This window comes from Protopterus annectens, chromosome 17.part0 (assembly GCF_019279795.1).
Source record: "Protopterus annectens isolate FY-2018-M chromosome 17.part0, PAN1.0, whole genome shotgun sequence".
In the NCBI taxonomy this organism is placed as follows: domain Eukaryota; kingdom Metazoa; phylum Chordata; order Ceratodontiformes; family Protopteridae; genus Protopterus; species Protopterus annectens.
In genome coordinates, this window is record NC_056751.1 from 38,664,606 (window position 1) to 38,677,654 (window position 13,049).

Here is a 13,049-nt window from a genome sequence, read left to right on the forward strand (position 1 = left end):
TGTTCTCTTAAAGATGATCTTCTCTGTGTCAGATTGCATCTTACTGAATTTGTGCCTCGCTAATTGTTGCTATTTTCTTGGTTTTCAATTTTACACATTCAGAACACAATGTGATTAACATTATAGTCTTGACTTGGCTATTAGTACAACAAATTAATTTCATTTTAAAAACCAAAAAACTGATAAAGGAGTACAAGACGACCAGAGACCCACCCTCCAAAATATTTTCTGTGTTCATTTTACATTCTCCTACTCTTGGAAAAATGCATCCAATCACAAACTGCTCACTTTTATCATTCAAAATAACCTATTCAGACCAACACAACATGGATTCTATTCCCACCACAGCATCACAACCACTCTTCCTCAGCCTTACAACAGCTATAAATCAAAGCAGAGATACATACAACAGTGTCAGCAATATTTCTGGACCTTTCCAAAGCCTTTGATACAGTTTCACACCAAAAGACTAATCCAAAAAACACTGTAGCACTTTACCCACATCTCTTGCCTGTACACAACAGGCTGTCAAATGGCAGAGTGTTACCTCCTCCTTTCTCCCCATATCAGTGGGAGTCCCCCAAATATCTATTCTTGGTCCCTTACTCTTCAATATATTTTTATAAAAAACTTTCACTTAATATCGAAACAAGCCACTATAATCCAATACATTGACAATGCTATCCTTATACGCTCTGCCAAAAAATGTGTATGACATGCAATAAAAACTATTTTTCTCATCTGTATAATTCTAATAAACATTTACTCCTAAATACAAAAAATAAATGAAAAAATAAATAAAATAAACCTGTATTACTTACCCCTTAACAATTCACCTTAAAAAAAATCCCTTTTTAGTCTAATATATACCAGAACTGACATATAAATAATTTCCATAAATCTATTAGTAGTTATAATAGAAAATGATCTAAAATGTGGTCACATCGATGAAGTAGTTAAAAATCATCAGAAACTCAGTGCCCTGTACACAGCCAAACCATTTCTCACACCTGATAAAAAAAAATACATCAACTCTCTCTTACTGCCAATAGTACTATATGCTGTGCCTATATTTGTGACCCTGCATTTTGCCCAGAAAAATAAATATACTATAACAGTGCTTTCACTACCAATATGCCCTAAAGCAACTACACAAGGCTAAACTACTTTACTACTTAACTGCCTCACAACTAACCACAGTAGATAACCTCACCTACAATCACAAAAACTATCCAAGCCTAAAACATCTCTTAAAACTATCAGCCAAACCACCCCTTTCTATCAGCTGAGAAATCCCTCCAAATAAAAACTAAATCTCTTCATATATTTTTAAAATCTGAAATTCTGTCCTCCAAACACTCATACAAACTGAACACACAGCAACCTTCAAAACAGAACTAAAAACTTATCCAGCGGAATCCTGGCACTACTCCTGCTCAAACTGTGGCTAACACTACCTTACGTTCCTGTTATGCCTGCCTACTTCCTACTTAAAATATTCCATACTCTCCACCTGCAATTACTAGCCCATCTCTTTTATTCCACTATTTTTATTCAAATTCACTCTCTTCAAAAATCCTGCTATCACCACAATAAACACATTACTCTTCCACACCTCCCAAAAAACTTAATGTATTTCAGTCTGTCAGCCTTGTTCATTCAAATTGACCATGTCACACACCCACAAAAGTACAGTTTGTACCTACCATAAATGTAGATGTTCGAGTGTTCACACTGCTGCAGTCATCACACTTGGGTTATCCTGCCTTCAGGCGGTCCCGCAGTCGGCCAGACTTCTAAAGTCTTGGTCCGGCATCGGTTGCTGTCACTTCTTCTCTGACGTCAGTGCGCCAGGGGATATAAGAGGCATCCGACACCATTTTCTTCAGTTTTTCTTGCCCCAGATGACAGGTGCCCCCAAGTAGGTAGGCTATACATACTGCTAATAAAACATGTAAAAGGAATAAAAGGAATACCTTCAGTTACAAGCAAATACACCACAAAGGTTGTACAGGATAGAAAAGGTATAGAAAAGTTCAGCTAGGTCAGAGGGGATGGAGGGAGGGTAACCTGGACTGCAGCAGTGTGAACACTCAAACATCTACATTTATGGTAGGTACAAAACTGTACTATGTTCGTGTTACACTGCTGCAGTCATCACACTTGGGTTGAATCCCAAAGCTAAGGATGGGTGGTGGAACTAAACAGGGTTTGGACAGGCTAGTAGGCCCTGCAGAACTGCAGTGGCAAAGCCAGCTCTGCTTTTAGAGCATAGAGGTAAGTGATAGTGCTTGGTGAAGGTGTGCACTGAACTCCAAGTTGCAGCCTCCAAAATATCCTTGCTTGGTACCCCTCTGAGGAAGGCTGTTGATGTTGCTGTAGCCCTGGTGGAATGGGGCCTGATGTTACAAGGTACAGGTTTCCCATGGCGTGTGTAGCAGAAACGGATACAATGTCCTATCCATTTTGAAATGGTCTGTTTTGAGATAGCCTTTCCTTGTGATCCTGCAGCATAAGATACGAAGAGCTGGTCAGATTTTCTGAAAGCCTTAGTTTTATCCAAGTAGCAATGTAATTGCCTGTGAATGTCAAAAGAGTGTAGGAGCCTTTCCCCTTTGTTCTGGGGGCTTGGATAAAAGGTGGGCAAATGAATGGTTTGGTTTAGGGCCACACTGGATACCACCTTTGGCATAAAGGAAGGGTTAGATCGTAAAGAGACTCTGTCTTGATGAAAAATGATGAAAGGCTCCACTGCCATTAGGGCCTGTAGCTCTGAGACTCTTCGTGCTGAAGTTATTGCTAGCAGCAGGGCAGTTTTCCATGATAGGAACTGTAGATCAGCTGTAACAGCTGGCTCAAAGGGCGGTAGTGTAAGCTTTCCCAAAACAAAGTTGAGATCCCAAGTTGGTGTTGGTGCTCTCCGGGGCGGTCTTATGTTCTTAGCCCCTCTGAGGAACTGTCTTAGTAATGGATGCGAAAGTATAGGAGGATCCGTGTTGTATTGAGCTGAAATAGCTGAGGCGTGGATCTTAATAGATGAAAAGGAAAGTCCTTTGTGCAACATCTCAGTTAAATATTGAAGAATCTGAGGAATATTTGGGACAAGGGGATTTTGGCCTTTAGCCTGGTTCCAGGCGCAGAATCTTTTCCATTTGTCTGAATAGGCTTTCCTGGTGCTGGGCCTCCTGGCCTCCAGAATGACATCCATCACAGCTTTAGAGAGAAGTGTTGACTGATTGTTTAGGTAATTTGCCATGCAGCCAGATTTAAAGTCTTGAGCTGGCTGTGTAGAATCTGATTGTTTTGCTGAGTGAGCAGGTGAGGAATTGAGGTAAAATCCATGGTGGGCCTTGAGCCATGTTCCTTAGTATTGGATACCAGTGTTGGCGTGGCCAGTCTGGAGCAATGAGCATCATTTGTGGCCTCTCTAATCTGGCTTTCAGCAGCACCTTTGCCAGAAGAGGCAGTGGAGGAAAGGCATACACTGTCAATGTTTTCCAACTGAATGAGAGGGCGTCCACTTTCCAAGCTAGTGTGTGGCATGCCCTTGTGCAGAATTTCTGTAGTTGGTAGTTTTGGGGGTAAGCAAACAGATCTATGTCTGGTCTCCCCCATTTTTGAGTTATCATTGCGAATACTTGTGGATCTAGTTTCCACTCATGAGGATCTATGATGTTTCTGCTTAGATCGTCTGCCAATGTGTTTTTCTTTCCTGGTAGGAATAGTGCTTGTAGTTGAACTTGGTAGCTCAGTGCTGTGTTCCACAAGGTCATTGCTTGTCTGCATAGGGGGTAGGAATGTGTGCCCCCTTGCTTGTTTATGTACCACATCACAGTGGTGTCGTCCGTCTTTATTAGGAGCTGTCCTGGATGTAGGAGGTCCTTGAAAGTTGTTAGGGCATTTTATACAGCTAGCATCTCTTTTTGATTGATATGTAGATGCCTTTGATCTGCAGACCATTTGCCCTGAACACACTGTCCTGCCATGTGCGCTTTCCAGGCTTAATCTGATGCATCTGTTGTTATAGTTTGCCTGGCTGTGGGTAAGGTAAAAGGCTGACCCTTGCTGAGGTGACATACCTGAGCCCACCATAGAAACTCCTGTTGAAGGCAGGGAATGAGTGGAATTATTGTTTCCAAGCTGTGGCTGTGTTGAGTCCATACGCTTTTCAGATACCATTGTAATTTCCTCATATACAGTTTTGCAAATGGTATTAGTAGTATGCAAGATGCCATGAATCCCAAGGCCTGCAGAGTTTTTCTTGCAGGGAGTTGGGTCTTTGTTGCCATCATTTTGAAGTATTGAGTCAGTTGTCCTTTTTTGCCTGGCGTGAGATAAGCCATCCGGGCCGTTGTATTTAAACTGGCACCCAGGAATATTATGTCTTGCGAAGGCACTAGTTTTGACTTCTTTTCCTTTACTGTGTATCCTAGGCAACTTAGTAGGTTTTTGACAAACACCAGATGCTTTAAAAGAATGTCCTTGCTTTCTGCTTGAATAAGGCAGTCGTCCAGGTATGGATATATTTGAATCCCTCTTTGTCTGCAGTATGCAATTACTGGTGCCAGGCATTTTGTGAAGACCCTGGGTGCAGTAGATAAGCCAAAGGGCAGTGCAGAGAATTGTTAATGGGATGAACCTGCTATAAATCGGAAGTATCTTCTGCAATTTTGTCTGATAGGGACATGCAGGTATGCCTCCTTGAGGTCCAATGTTACTAGCCAAGCCTTCTTGCCCAGCATGGGAAGAAGTTGCTGTAGTGTTAGCATCTTGAATTTGGGTACTTCCAGATATGTGTTTAGAATTGAGAGGTCCAGAATGGGTCTCCAGGCTTTGTCCTTTCGGGGAACTAGAAAGAGTCAAGTAAAATCCTTGTCCTTGCTTCTGTGTAGGAACCTGTTGAATGGCTCTCATGTCCATGAGAGCTGAAATTTGCTTTTGAGCTTCTGCCCATTGATTTGGTGGCAGGTTTGGGATTCCTTTTATCCTTGGCAAAGTGTGAAAGTGGAATCTGTATCCTTGAGATACAATATTTAGGACCTATTTGTCTTTTGTGATGATGTGCCAGTTGTTTGCAAAAAGTGCTAGTTTTCCCCCCAAGGGAGCTGCCAGGAGGAATTTGCTTGGTAGTCTGAGGGGTAGGTCATTGTGTTTGTTTACTTGTAGTTTGAGACCTGTCTTCTCCTCCTTTTTGGGTTGTGGCACCCCATTGTCGAGGCTGGTAAGAGCCTTGTGACTGACCTCTGCCCCTTGGGCGTCTGTATCTGTCCCTCTGTGGTCTGGCAGAAGCTGGAAAGGACCAGTTTTTGGTTGGCCAATTTCTGAAACGAGGGGGCTGAACCTGTAAAAAATCCTTGACCGTCTGCATAGATTTTGCCTTATCCTCCATTTTCTTTAAAACCTCTTCTGCTTTCACACCAAATAAAACATCCTGCTGTAAAGGTGCATCCAATAACTTTGCTTTAACATGATCAGGTAAAGTTTGTTCTTTTAACCAAGCATGCCTACGTATGACAGACCCTGTCACTACTGCTCTACAAGAAGCTTCCAATGAATCAAATCCACATTGCAAAGTATGTTTTCCCACTTGTTCAGGTGCATGCAACAAATCTTGCATGTCCTTGTAATCAGGCTGTTCTGTATGTGTGAGCATTTTTTGTTTTAATTGAGACATCAAATATTGTTGATATTTCAGCATGTGAAACTGGCAATTTAAGGCCCTCATAGCTAGAGTGGCTGAGGTATATACTTTCTTTCCCCATCTGTCTAGTGCTCTAGAATCCCTTTCAGAGGGCACAGGATTTTTAGCAATAGAGGCCTTAAACCCCTTTGGGACCCTGGGAAATGGTTTCTGGGTCAGCAACAGGGCTTTTATATAGGAATTTGTGTGAGTCAGGGACTCTGTAGTATCTGTCTGGTTTGGCTGGTGCAGGAGGTAGTGAATCTGGGTTAAGGCTGGATTCTGAATAAACATCATCCACAATGTCTAACATGGGTGGAATAGCAAGTGGTCAGTGCTGGGGTAGTAAAAGGAACTCTTGGAGCCTTTTCTTAGAATCAGAGTAATCTGGCCTTCCCAGTGGAAATGTTCCCTCATGGTATGTAAAGTTTCCCCAAAAGAGTAGTCTTCTGGGGGAGATGCTGAAGGGATAGACTCTTCAGCATCAGAGTCTTCATAAGGGGGAAAGGAATATTCCTGTTCCTCAGAAGAGTCTGAGGAAATTGATACCTGGTCAGAGGAAGCGTAGTCCTCCTCCTGTCTTGGCCTTTTATCAGGAGGGAGATGGGAACTCCTGATTATAGGTTCATAGGTTTATAGGTTAGTACTAGGCTAACTGCCCTTGCAAGCCATTAAGCTTCCAGCCAATTATCCTTGTGAGACTCAAACACCTGCACCTTGTGTTTGTAAGAAAAACATACACCACCACCACCCAACCAACCCCTAGGGTAATTAAATCTTCAGCCATCTTAAGCATCTGTTTCTTAGCCATGGGGCCTTGTACTGGAGACTGCTGTACAGTCTTCTTTGTTTTCAAAGGGGTTTTCAGCTTTCCATACGATTTAATAGTCAGTGTAGTCGGTCTGAAGACACCTTCTGCAACTGAAGGCATTTCAACTGCACCGGAATCTCCTTCAGCCATGGAGTCGAAAGGGCCTAAAAGTAAAGGTTGTGGAGGCCTAGCAATTTCCGCTTGGGAAACGGATGCCGCCTGGGGTTCTAAACCAGCGGTTGTCAGGGGCTGCGTAGGCGCCTCACTGAAAACCGGAGAACCGGCGACTGGCCCAGCAGAGGCCAAGGAGTCTGGTTTGGGTCTCGGCTGCCTGTCCTTATCTTTGCGTTTTTTATGCATTCTGGTCGTCGGTTGCTCCGACGGCATGGTATAATTAAATTTCCTAGCAAAATAATGTCGGGCGAAATCAAACCGACGTTTAATAGTTCATTTATTAAACCTAGCACAAAACCGACAACCTGTGACGTCGTGGTCTGGGCCTAGGCAAGGAATACAATAAGAATGAAAGTCCTTATGAGGTATTTACTTCCCACAAGAAATGCAATTGTTAACTTTTTCTGACATCGGACTGAGGCAAGAAAAGGTTCCCCAATGGGGTACTTAGCTTTATTGAAGACTTCGGTCTGAAATTCGATTTGAAAATCTCAGGAGTCGGCCGACCGGCACTTGCGAACTGCTTCTGCTTCGGGCACCGAGCGGCAAGAAAGACTGGGAAAATGGCATCGGATGCCTCATATATCCCTGGTGCACTGATGTCAGGGAAGAAGCGGCAGCTTCCAATGCCGGACCAAGACTTTGGAACTCTGGCCGACTGCGGGACCACCTGACAGCAGGATAACCCAAGTGTGATGACTGCAGCAGTGTAACACGATGAACATCTAAGCAATCCCATACTTGAATAAGTTGGAATGTATACCCAACATTCTTGAATGCAGAGAAGAGGATAACCATCACAATTTACTGCCTTGCATATATTTACTGTTCATATTACTTACGTCTTTAATCAAATATATATATATATATATATATATATATATATATATATATAAGCAAATATATCTACAATGTAATCTTTGAACAAAACACATATGAAAGTTATGTACTTACCAGAATGCTAGATCAGTATTGCCTTCTTCCCATCTGTCTCAGCATAGGGATTATCAGATCTGATCGGATCAGCCCTTGGTGCCTTTTTTTCCAAGCTTTTGGATCCAGAGCTCAGGCTCCACCACTACCTACAATTCTCTGTTATCCCTTCAATACCCCACACTGAGTCTGCCCGCTTATACCTAAAAACTTCTCCCAAAATCACTAAAAGGGGCACTGTGAAAATACTGACAGGGATGAGAAACTACCTCAAGGTTGAATATTCAACAATGCCCTAAACAGGTCCAACTCGGTCAATCAAAAGTCCCTAGGTAAGGGGGACAGAAGGAGGGATGGCTGAAATTGATGGAAGAAGTCACCAAGGATCTATTGTTATGGCAAGTACATAACTTTTGTATTCAATGTTGTCTCTTCCATTCAAATAAACGTATGGGACAGATTCCCTAACAACTCAGGGTGATCTCATGGCAGGACATTTCAAAGAATGGTGGAGCCAAAGGATGCAAGGGATCTGGACTTCATATTCAACTTGTAATGAAACACAAAGGTATGAAGAGTAGATTAAGTAGCTGCAGCACAAAACTCTGGCGAAATAAGCAGATGAAGCTGCGACTGCTCTAATCGAATTAACTCTTAGCTTATGAGGTAGAGACATACCCTTTTCTTTATAAACAACAGTAACACCGTCAGAAAGCCACCTAGACAATGTGACTTTTGAAACGCGTCCCAATTCACTTTTTGAGAAAGAAAAAGTTGGTCTGTTTTTTTTAATGCCCTCGGAATGAAGCAGACAGAATCTCAACTGATGGTGAACATCCATTAAGTGCAAAGTATATTCCCCTTTGTTGGAAAAATTTGGGAAAAAAAATGGTAAATTAATAGGCTACTTAAGGGCAATGTCCAAGACCACTCTTGGGAGAAAATTTGGATTGGTCTAAAGAGATACCCTATCCTTATGAAAAATCAAGTTAAGGGTTCACAAGATAAGGCCTGTAAGTCAGATATTTTGCTATCTGACACAAGAGACACTAGGAAAATTATTTTCTAAGACAGAAGTTTCAGCTCTGCTGAAGCTGCTGGTTCAATAGGAGGTTGAGTTAAAGCCTGACATAACAAGGTAATATCCCAAGGTGGAACTGGATCTCTAATAGGGGCTGAGAAGTAAAGTTCTCTCTAGAAAGGCTTCAGAGAGTTTCAAAGCCACAATACAGCCCTAGGTTTTTCCCACATGAAAACTGGAAAACAAACACCTTCCTGGAATAATCTGTCCAAAGAAGAAGAATCTCAGATAGCAAACCTCTTCCATTTACTTTTGTAAAGCTTTCTAGTCTTCAGTTTGTGTGACAAGGTTAAAATGTAAATAACTGATGGGGAAAGTCTGGCATCCTTGGCCATCAATGGAACTGGAGGGACCATGCAATTAATTCCAAAGTCTGTAAGTCTCTGTGAGGCAGAATGAATGGGTGAGATAGCAGATCTGAAAGAGGGTCCAGCACCCAAGGATGATGTTTCACATGGGACCAAAGGAAGGGAAACCAGAACTTTTGGGGCCAGAATGGGGCAATGAGAATCACTGTTGCTTGCACCAAATGTTGGTCATGAGGGGAAAAGAGAGAAAGTGTAACTGAGACCTGAGGGCCAAGTGTGAAGACAGAGAATCCCTTGGCGATTGTCCCTCTCAGGGGATCAGGGCAAAGTAGCTGTTCCACTTGGTGTTCAAATGGGAGGCAAAGAGGTCTCAGCATGGCTGGCCCATCTACCACCAACTGACTGAAGGACGACTCATGACACAAAAGGACTGATCTGCTCAGTTTGTCTGCCAAAACACTGGAACTTCCTGAGATGTGCACTGCCATCAGAAAGCACTGAGAAGACACTGCCACTACCACACCCTCATGGCTTCCCATTATAATGGGCATGAAGAGGTTCCCCTTTGTTTGCTAATATACCAGACTACAGCCATATTGTCTGCCTGAATAGATATCACACCCTTGAGGAGGGAGACTTGCCATAAGCCATCTTCCCTCTGAAATGCCCCTCCTTCCCAAAAGGGAGATATCCATGGTCGATGTGGCCTTCAGGGGAGGAAAAATGAAAGGTCGACCGCATCATTAGTGGAGAGGTCAGCCACAACAGAATGTGATGCCTGCATACTGGTGTGGGGTGCATTGGGAATTGTATGAGTTGGCACATTACTGACCACTAAACTGATAGGGTCCACTGCAATACTCTCCTGTAAAACTTTGTCTGAGGAATCAATGTAATGGAAGATGCTACTGATCCCAGAAGTTGAAGAATTAGTCTCCCTGCAGGATTTGAACAAAAAAGGACTTTGACAGCTTGGTAGCAGAGAGTACATTCGAGTCCAGAAGTTTTACAATTTGGGATGTTGTGTCCAGGTGGCACCTTATGAACTCTACTTTCGGTGTTGGTATTAGCTGTTTTTTGTTTAAGTGTACAGTAATCCCAAAGTGGTGAGAGACCTGGAGCAAGTCGTACAGGGACTGAACTAGTAGAACCTGGTTGGGTGCAGTAAGGAGCCAGTTGTTTAGATAGAGGAACAGTCAGATCCCAGGCAGCCTTAGATGTACTGCAATCACTACCATGAACTTGCTGAACAACCTGGGGTCTGTGGTGAGACCAAAGGGTAATGCTCTTAATTGGAAGTGACTGGATTCAAGCCAAAAGTGGTGAAACCTCCTGGACTGCCTCACACTATCATGATATGGTAGTAGACATCCTGTAGATCTATCAACCACATCCAGTTGTCCTTCCACACAACATGGAGAATGGACTGAACCAAGACAATCTGGAACCTTGTCTATATCACAAACTGAATGAGGTGGCTGAGATCCAGAAAAGGCCTGAGGTCAACTGCCTTTTTTGGAGCCAAAAAGAATCTTGACTAGACACCTGATCCTCTTTGGTCTGATGGGACCTCCTGGATGACTTGCTTTTATAGCAGCTTTGAAACTTTGCTGCAACCAAATTCTTCTTCACCCCTCTCCCCTTAGCTACCTCCCCTCAGAGTTTACTTCTACCGGGTGCAGTTTGTGGAGCCATTTTTAAATACAATTCAGCGTCCTCAACCCCTTGCATTGGTCCTGTGGCTGGCTGCTCGTCTCGACTCTCGGAAGATTTGAAGAAAGATGTTAGTTTTCTTGACACTGTGGTAATTTATATTTTGAGAAATTGGCTAAAAAAATAGATGGATGTAAAGCTACAAGATTAGCGATCTGCACTGTAGCCTGTCTAGCTGCCTGACGGCATTACCGACTGTTCCTTTTTTAATTGTTAAATATTTAAACATTCTGGACTGGTTTCAATAATACAGGAATATTCATGCTCCGTGGCTTAGCAAAGAGTCTATCCATAATATATTTTTAGCTTGAATGGCTCGCCTTAACTGTAGCTGCTGTAGAAATATGTTGAACCATCTGCACATATAATTAGCATCAGGAGCTGGTAGCTGAATTACGCTCTTATTATGAAAGTACAGCAATTGCTATCTTCTGTTCATATAGCCTAAATGGATCCCTGATGACTTGTGCTTTAATACCAAAAAGACGTTACCAAGTACTACTCTGCTGTATTAACTGTTTTTTGTAACGTACGCGTTTTTATAACATGCTGTATCTATTTAGCAAAAGTGTCTCTGCATTAACTGTTTGTTACACACGCGTTTTAATGTGCACTGTATCTATTTTACAAGTTTGACTTTTCTGCATTAACTGTTTGTATTTTTGTAATGCTCGTGTCTTAAAACACGCATCTATTTACAAATCTAACTCTTCTGCTTTTACTGTTTGTTTATTGTGAATGCACGTGTTTTGATACACGCAGTATATCTTGTTATATGCCTAACTCTTCCCTCTCTAACACCCTCGGGCAATTTAAACTTCCTGGGGCTCTGAGGGAAATGTGCGACTGTGATTTAAATGACTAAACTGTTATGTACACAGCTGCCTACTTGCAATATTTTTCTACTGTTACTGCTCTACACTTTATCTCCTTCTTCCTATAACCTATACCTGCTGCTAGGGCCCCCACTACCTACAGTACACTTTGTACAACCCTTTACACTCTGATTTTTCTTATTTCTCCACCTTCCCTTACCTCCTCTTTCCTACAAATATCTCCATAACGGTATTCTCTCTCTCTCTCTCTTTTTTTTTTTTTTTTACAGTCTGCCGTTTTGGATATTCCCTCCATACATTTAACCCAAAGAAAAATTCCTTGCTGCTAAGACCAGACGACATTCTGAACTGCCTGCTACCTAGGCACTACTGGACGCTACTACAACAAGGGCATCGCAGTGTATGCAGTGTTAAACTAAAACCTGCAACCTAATAAAGCAGCTGTAACTATCACTCTGACCCCCGCGTGAGCGACAGCAGCGTTCCACAGCCTGATTGCTATTCTTCCCTCTCTATACTCTTAGTAGCATTTTTATTTTATTTTGGAGCACACAAGCCCTTCCCTCTTGCCACTAGGTGGCAGCATTCTCCACACCAAACAATGACACACCATATAACTGTAGTAATTCCTATACCAGAATTACAGTAATTACTTAAATCTTACTCTTCTCTTTTCCCTACCTAGACCTCCCATTTACTCTATTTGCTAAAACTCGATTCTTCCCTGGATGAAAAGTGTCTAAACCACGCTTATCTTTAAGTATTAACTGTAGCCCATCTTCATTCATCTTTAGGATTCAGCTGTTGATACGAAGAGTCCTCACTTCCTTTCGGCTCTTCCCGCTCCATTCACCCTGAGAGCTCACTCCGCTCCCCTACCCTACCCCCATTTTCCACCCACCCCCATAGCTCTATATTTATACTCACCTCACCACTCCTACTTTCTCTCTCCACCCCTTTCACCACCACCCACATCCTACTCCCTCCCCTACATACCATCTATCACCCCACCCTCCCCTTCCTTTTTAATAAGGCAATACCTACTCCTATACCTTTCTCAACACCATATATCCACCTTAGCAAAGCCTCAACATGCCTACAAAATATACATCCTTTTCAATTCAACTATTACTTCTCCTAGCCCTTACTTACATCCAATACCTTATCCAGCCCAACACCATAACCCACACACCATACTTCTATCTGGAGATATACACCCCAACCCTGGCCCAAACTCCCCTTGCTCTACATCCAAATCCATCTTACTAGCTTCTCTAAATGCCCAAAGCATAGCTAACAAAATTCCCAATCTACATGCCTGGCTTCTCCACAACAAACCTGACATCTTAGCTATCTCTGAAACCTGGTTAAAACCTCATATAAAAGATTCTGAAATAATACCACCTAACTACTCCATCATAAGAAAAGACAGAGCACACAAAAATGGTGGCTGAGTAGCTCTACTCTACTCATCCTCCCTATCCATTACTCCCTACAATAAACCCATTCCCCA

The 13,049-nt window shown here is 42.5% G+C and overlaps 1 protein-coding gene across 1 annotated transcript in view; it reads right to left on the reverse strand.

The window, feature by feature from the left end:
- Positions 1-13,049, reverse strand: part of WDFY3 (WD repeat and FYVE domain containing 3) — a 5,086,165-nt gene that overhangs the window by 2,237,083 nt on the left and 2,836,033 nt on the right. The window lies entirely within an intron of this gene.